Here is a 6,319-nt window from a genome sequence, read left to right as displayed (position 1 = left end):
GAAAGAAGTTGAAGAAGATATCAGATGATGAATTCTCTCCCATGCTCATGATTGGTAGGATTAACAGTAAAAAATGACCATCTTACCAAAAGTAATCTACAGATTCAATGCAATTACCATCAAAATACCAACACAATTCTTTATAGACCTTGAAAGAACAATTCTCAATTTCATATGGAAAAACAAAAAACCCAGAATTGCTAAAACAATAATGTACAATAAAAGGACTTCTGGAGGAATCTCCATCCCTGATTTTAAGCTAAACTATAGAGGAACAGTAATGAAAAAGGCATTGTGTGGCATAAAAACCACTGGAGGATCAATGGAATTCAACAGAAGACTCAGACTTAAACTGACTTACCTATGGATATCTGACTTTTGACAAAGAAGCCAAGACCTTACAATGGAAAAAAAGACAGCATCTACAAAAATGGCGCTGGTCTAACTGGCGTCTAAGTGTAGAAAATGCAAATGGACCATACTTATCACCCTGCACAAAACTAAACTCCAAGTGGATCAAAGACCTCAACATAAAACAGACAAACTACATCTGTTAGAAAAAAAGTAGGGAAGAGTCTTGAACTCATTGGCGCAGGAGACAACTTCCTGAACAGAACACCAACAGCACAGGCTCTAAGATCAACAATCAATAAATGGGACTCATGAAACTTAAAAGCTTCTGTAAAGCAAAGAACATGGTCAACAGAACAAAATGACAACCTATAGATGGGAAAGGATCTTCACTAATCCTACATCTGACAGAAAACTAATATCAAGAACATACATATATTAAAAAAAAAAACTCAAGAAGATAAATCCCAACAAACCAAATAATCCAATTTAAAAAATGGGGTGCAGAGTTAAACAGAGAATTCTCAACAGAGGACTATCAAATGTCAGATTGACACTTAAAGAAATGCTCGATGCCAGTACCATGCAATTTTTATTACTATTGCTTTGTAGTACAGTTTGAGATCAGGGACTATCTGTTGTGGTACAGGATTATTTTAGTGATTCTGGGTTTTCTATTTTTCCATATGAAATTGAGAACTGTTTTTTCAAGTTCTATAAAGTATTAGGTTGGTATTTTGATGGAAATTTCATTGAGTCTGTAGATTGCTTTTGGCAGGATGGCCATTTTCTCAATGTTGATCCTATGGATCCATGAGCATGGGAGATCTTTCCAACTTCTGATATTCTTCTTCAAATTCTTTCTTCAGACCCTTGAAGTATTTTTTCAAACAGGTCTTTCACTTGCATGGTTAGAATCTCACCAAGGTACTTTATGTTATTAGTGGCTATAGTGAAGGGTGGAGTTTTCCTAATTTTTTCCTCAGCCCTTTTGTTTTTCGTACACATAAGAGCTGCTAATTTTTTGAGTTAATTTTGTATCCAGCCACTTTGCTGAAGGTGTTTATCAGCTGAAGGCATTCTCTTGTAGAAGTTTGGGGTCACTCATGTATACTATCATATCATCTGCAAATAGTAATAGTTTGACTTCTTCCTTTCTAATTTGTATCCCTTTGATCTCCAATAGTTGTCTTATTGCTGTAGCTAGGACTTCAAGTACTATGTTGAAGAGATATGGAGAGAGTATGTAGCCTTGCCTTGTCCTTGATTTCTGTGAGATTGATTTGTTTCTGTCCATTTAGTTTGATGTTGGCTATAGGTTTGATGTATATTGTCTTTACTATGTTTACGTATGTGCCTAGTATCCCTGATCTCTCCAATACTTTAAACATGAATGGGTGTTGGATTTTGTCAAATGCTTTTTCAGCATGTAAAAAGATTATCATGTTTTTTTCTTTTAGTTTGTTTATATGGTGGATCACATTAATGAATTTTCATATATTGAACCACTGCTGCATACCTGGGATGAAGCCTACTTGGTCATAGTGGATGATATCTTTTATGTGTTCTTGGATTCAGTTTGCAAGTATTTTATTGCGTATTTTTGCATCAATGTTCATAAGAGAGATAGGTCTGAAGTTCTCCTTTTTGGCTGGGTATTCTGTGGTTTATGTATCAAGGCGGCTGCAAAGAAAGAGTTTGCTAATGTTCCTTTTGTTTCTATTTTATGGAATAGTTTAGAGAGAATTAGAGTTAGCTCTTCTTTGAAGGTCGGGTAGAATTCTGCCCTGTAACCATCTGGCCCTGGGCTTTTTAAAGAAGGGAGACTTTTGATGACTGCTTCTATTTCCTTGGGGGATATAGGACTATTTAATCTATTTTCCTGATTTTGATTTTAGAATGCTCAATCAATGGAATCAAATAAAAGATTCAGAAATAAACGCACACACCTATGGATACTTGATTTTTGACAAAGAAGCCAAAATGATACAAGGGAAAAATGACAGCATCTTCAAAAAATGACGCTGATCTAATTGGGTGTCTACATCCAAAATATGCAAATAGATCCATATTTATCATCCTGCACAAAATAAAGTCCAAGTGGATCAAAGACCTCAATATAAAATCAAACACACTAAGTCTGTTAGAAGAAAAAGTGAGGAAGAGCCTTGAACTCATTAGCACAGGAGACAATTTCCTGAACAGAACACCAACAGCATAGGCTCTAAGATTAACAGTCAATAAATAGGACCTCATGAAACTGAAAAGCTTCTGTAAAGCCAAGGATACTGTCATCAAAATAAAATGACAGCCTATAAACTGGGAAATCATCTTCACCAACCCTATGTCTGAGACAGGGCTAATATCCAGAATTTATGAAGAACTCAAGAAGTTAAAAAGCAACAAACCAAAGAATCCAATTAAAAAATGAGGTACAGAGCTAAATAGAGAATTCTCTATACAGGAATATTGAATGGCAGAGAAATACTTAATGAAATGCTGAACATCCTTAATCATGAAGGAAATGCAACTCAAAACGACCCTGAGATTTCACCTTACATCCATTAGAATGGCTAAGATATAAAACTCAAGTAACAATGTACACTGGAGAAGACATGGAGAAAGCGGAACCCTCCTCCACCGCTTGCAGGAATGTAAAGTTGTACAACCACTTTGGAAATCAGTCTGGCACTTTCTCAGACAATTAGGAATAGTGCTACCTCAAGATGCAGCTATACCACTCCTAGGCATATATCCAACATATGCTCAATTATACAACAAGGACATTTGCTCAACCATGTTCGTAGCAGCTTTATTCATAATAGCCAGAAGCCGGAAACAACCCAGATGTCCTTCAGCCGAGGAATGGATACAGAAACTTTGGTACATTTGTGCAATGGAACACTACTCAGCAATTAAAAACAAGGAAATCGGTGGGGGGAGGGGGATCCAAGATGGCAATCACCAGTATGTACCATATCTGAGAAGTAGAGGATCTGAAACTCCAAAATTGGTGAGTAGAGGGGCAGCTGAAGCCAGAACATCGACACTGAGGCTTTCTTGCCCAGAGGGGACAATATGTAAGCTGAGACTATTTAGAGCCAAGTCACCCACAGACTTCCCTAGGGATGGAGACTGGCAAACATTCGACCCCCCCACACACACTTCCCCTTGTAGGGCCACCCTCCTTGGCAGAGCTGACCCACAGTATCCAAGGCTCATAGCACAGAACCCCCTGTTTGGGGACTGAGACTGCAGCGTTGGGTCTTTTAGTTCCTCAGTGGTGACTACCACCTGTACCAGTCTTCCAGGTTCTGGTCCACGTTACCAGACTTCCTGGTCCTGGGTCTGCAGTACCAACCTTCTGGTTCCCAGATTTGGTACCAGCTTTCCAGGTCCCAGGTCGATGAGCAGCTATAAGGTCCCACAAGGCCTCCGAGCCAGTGACTGTGCCAGCTGTTCCATCCCTCAGTGGCAGGCAGTCAGCGTTACTGGACACCCAGTTCAACCAGGCCTGCTGTGCTACCCTCATCTGTGGACCACTGTAAGGGCTCCTCAGGACTTCACAACAAGCCTCTGTACCTGCCTCCCACTTCCGCTGCTGTGGCTGGACTCCCAGTGGACAGCTTTAACAGCCTAAGTTCTGTGCCTACAGCACCACTGAGTTGACTACACCTGCGTTTGCCCCAGCAGCCCAAATCCCAGAGTAGAGAATAGGGGGAACCCCTGTGCCTTCAGATTAGACCTGCTAGAGAATGAGTGTGCCTGCAAGTGAGTGTCTGCAGAGCCCCCGATCCAAGGTCCCTCTACACTAGCAGCCAGACATCTGCTCTCTCCCACCCACACACCCACTGTGGACAATATAGAAATTCTTGGGGCAGCAACCTCAACATTGAAGCCCCTGTCTTGCGGTTCTGCCTGTCAAGTCCAGGCAAACAACTCCTGGAGCTCAGACAGCCGAATACCAGAAGGACAGTATGAGAGGCCTGTAGGCCACTGAGGTAGCCAGGGAACCTGAGCATGCATATTGTTCCTGCAAACAGCACCTGATTCCCCACTCTTTCCTGTGCCTGCCCCTTCCACCATCCCACATTCCAGGAATCTACACTCTCTAGCACCCTGTCTATCAAGGCACACTTCCATGCACACACGCATGCCTGCTTGCACCTATACAACCTTCCTCCCTTACTTAAAGCTGAAACACCAATGCACACTCTCAATCCAGTGGAGCTCTTTCATCTTCCTGAAGAATGCTCCAGACACCAGAGAAAGACAGACCCAGCTGAAGTACAGACTCCAGGAAAAAACAGGGAAGGTGACAGATAAACAGATGGCCAGAGGTTGACAAAAGAACACACCCAACAAAAATCAGGACATCATGGCTTCACCAGCAACCCCCCAAATCAATAGATATTTCATCAGAACACAAGAAAATGATTTTAAAGGTATGCTTATCAAGTTATTATAGGCACATAAAGAGGAAACGAACAAATCTCACAAATAAATAGCCACACATATGGAGGCAAATAAAGAGGAAATGAACGAACGAAGCTCTCAAAGAAATACAGGCAAATATAGCCAAACAAATAGAGGCACAAGTAGAGGCACAATTAGTGAAAAATAGAGAGGAAATGAACAAATCTACAGAACAAAGAAAAAATATTAAAAGCAGCAAGGGAAAAAGGACAAGTAACATATAAAGGTAGACCTATCAAAATCACACCAAATTCTCAACAGAAACTATGAAAGTCAGAAGGGAATGGGCAGATGTCATGCAGACTTTAAGGGACCATAGATGCCAACCCAGACTGCTATACCCAGCAAAGCTTTCAATCAACATAGATGGAGAAAACAAAATATTCCATGACAAAACTAAATTTAAACAATATCTACAAAGCAACCCAGCCCTACAGAAAATACTAGAAGGAAAACTCCAATCCAACGAAAACAACTACACCCAAGAAAACATAGTATATAGATAACTTCACAACAATACATAAATAAATAAAAGAAAACAAGCATTGAAATATGGCAACACCACCAACTCCACAATAAAAGGAACTAAAATTCATTGGTCACTATTATCTATCAACATCAATGGACTGAAATCTCCAATCAAAAAACACAGACTAACAGAATGGTTGCAGAAATAGGGTCCAACATTCTGCTGCATTCAAGAAACACACCTCTGCAACAAAGATAATCACTACCTCAGAGTAAAGGGCTAGAAAAATGTTTTTCAAGCAAATGGACCCAGAAAACAAGTTGGGGTAGCTATCCTAATATCTAATGAAATAGACTTTCAACCAAAATTAATCAAAAAAAGATGAGGGAGGCAGTTCATTCTCATCAAAGGAAAAATCCACCATGAGGATATCACAGTTCTGAACATCTATGCCCCAAATACAAGAGCACCTACAGTTGTAAATGAAACATTATCAATGAAATCACATACTGATTCCAACACCTTATTAGTGGGAGACTTCAACACTACTCTCACCAAGGGACAGATCATCTATCTAGACAGAAGCTAAATAGGGAAATAAAGGCACTTACAGAGGTCCTAAATCACATGAATCTAATAGATGTCTACAGGACTTGACTTTTATTTATTTATTTATTTATTTTTATTTTTAAAATATTATTTACAGTTTATTAACTTTGTATCCCAGCTGTAGCCCGCTCCCTCATTCCCTTCCAATTGCACCCCCTCTCCCTCATCTCCTCCCTGACCCTTTCCAAGTCCACAGATAGGGGAGGTCTCCTCCCCTTCTATCTGACCCTAGCTTATCAGGATTCTTCAGGACTGGCTGCAATGTCCACCTCTGTGGCCTACCAAGGCTGTTCCTCCCTCAGGAGGAAAGGGGAATGTCAAAGAGCCAGCCATTGAGTTCATATCAGAAATAGTCCCTGCTACCCTTACTATGGTATCTACTTGGATACTGAGCTACCATGGGGTACATCTGAG

The sequence above is a fragment of the Psammomys obesus genome, unplaced genomic scaffold (assembly GCF_907164565.1).
Source record: "Psammomys obesus unplaced genomic scaffold, mPsaObe1.curated_primary_1811, whole genome shotgun sequence".
In the NCBI taxonomy this organism is placed as follows: domain Eukaryota; kingdom Metazoa; phylum Chordata; class Mammalia; order Rodentia; family Muridae; genus Psammomys; species Psammomys obesus.
Note: the sequence above shows the minus strand (reverse complement) of the source record.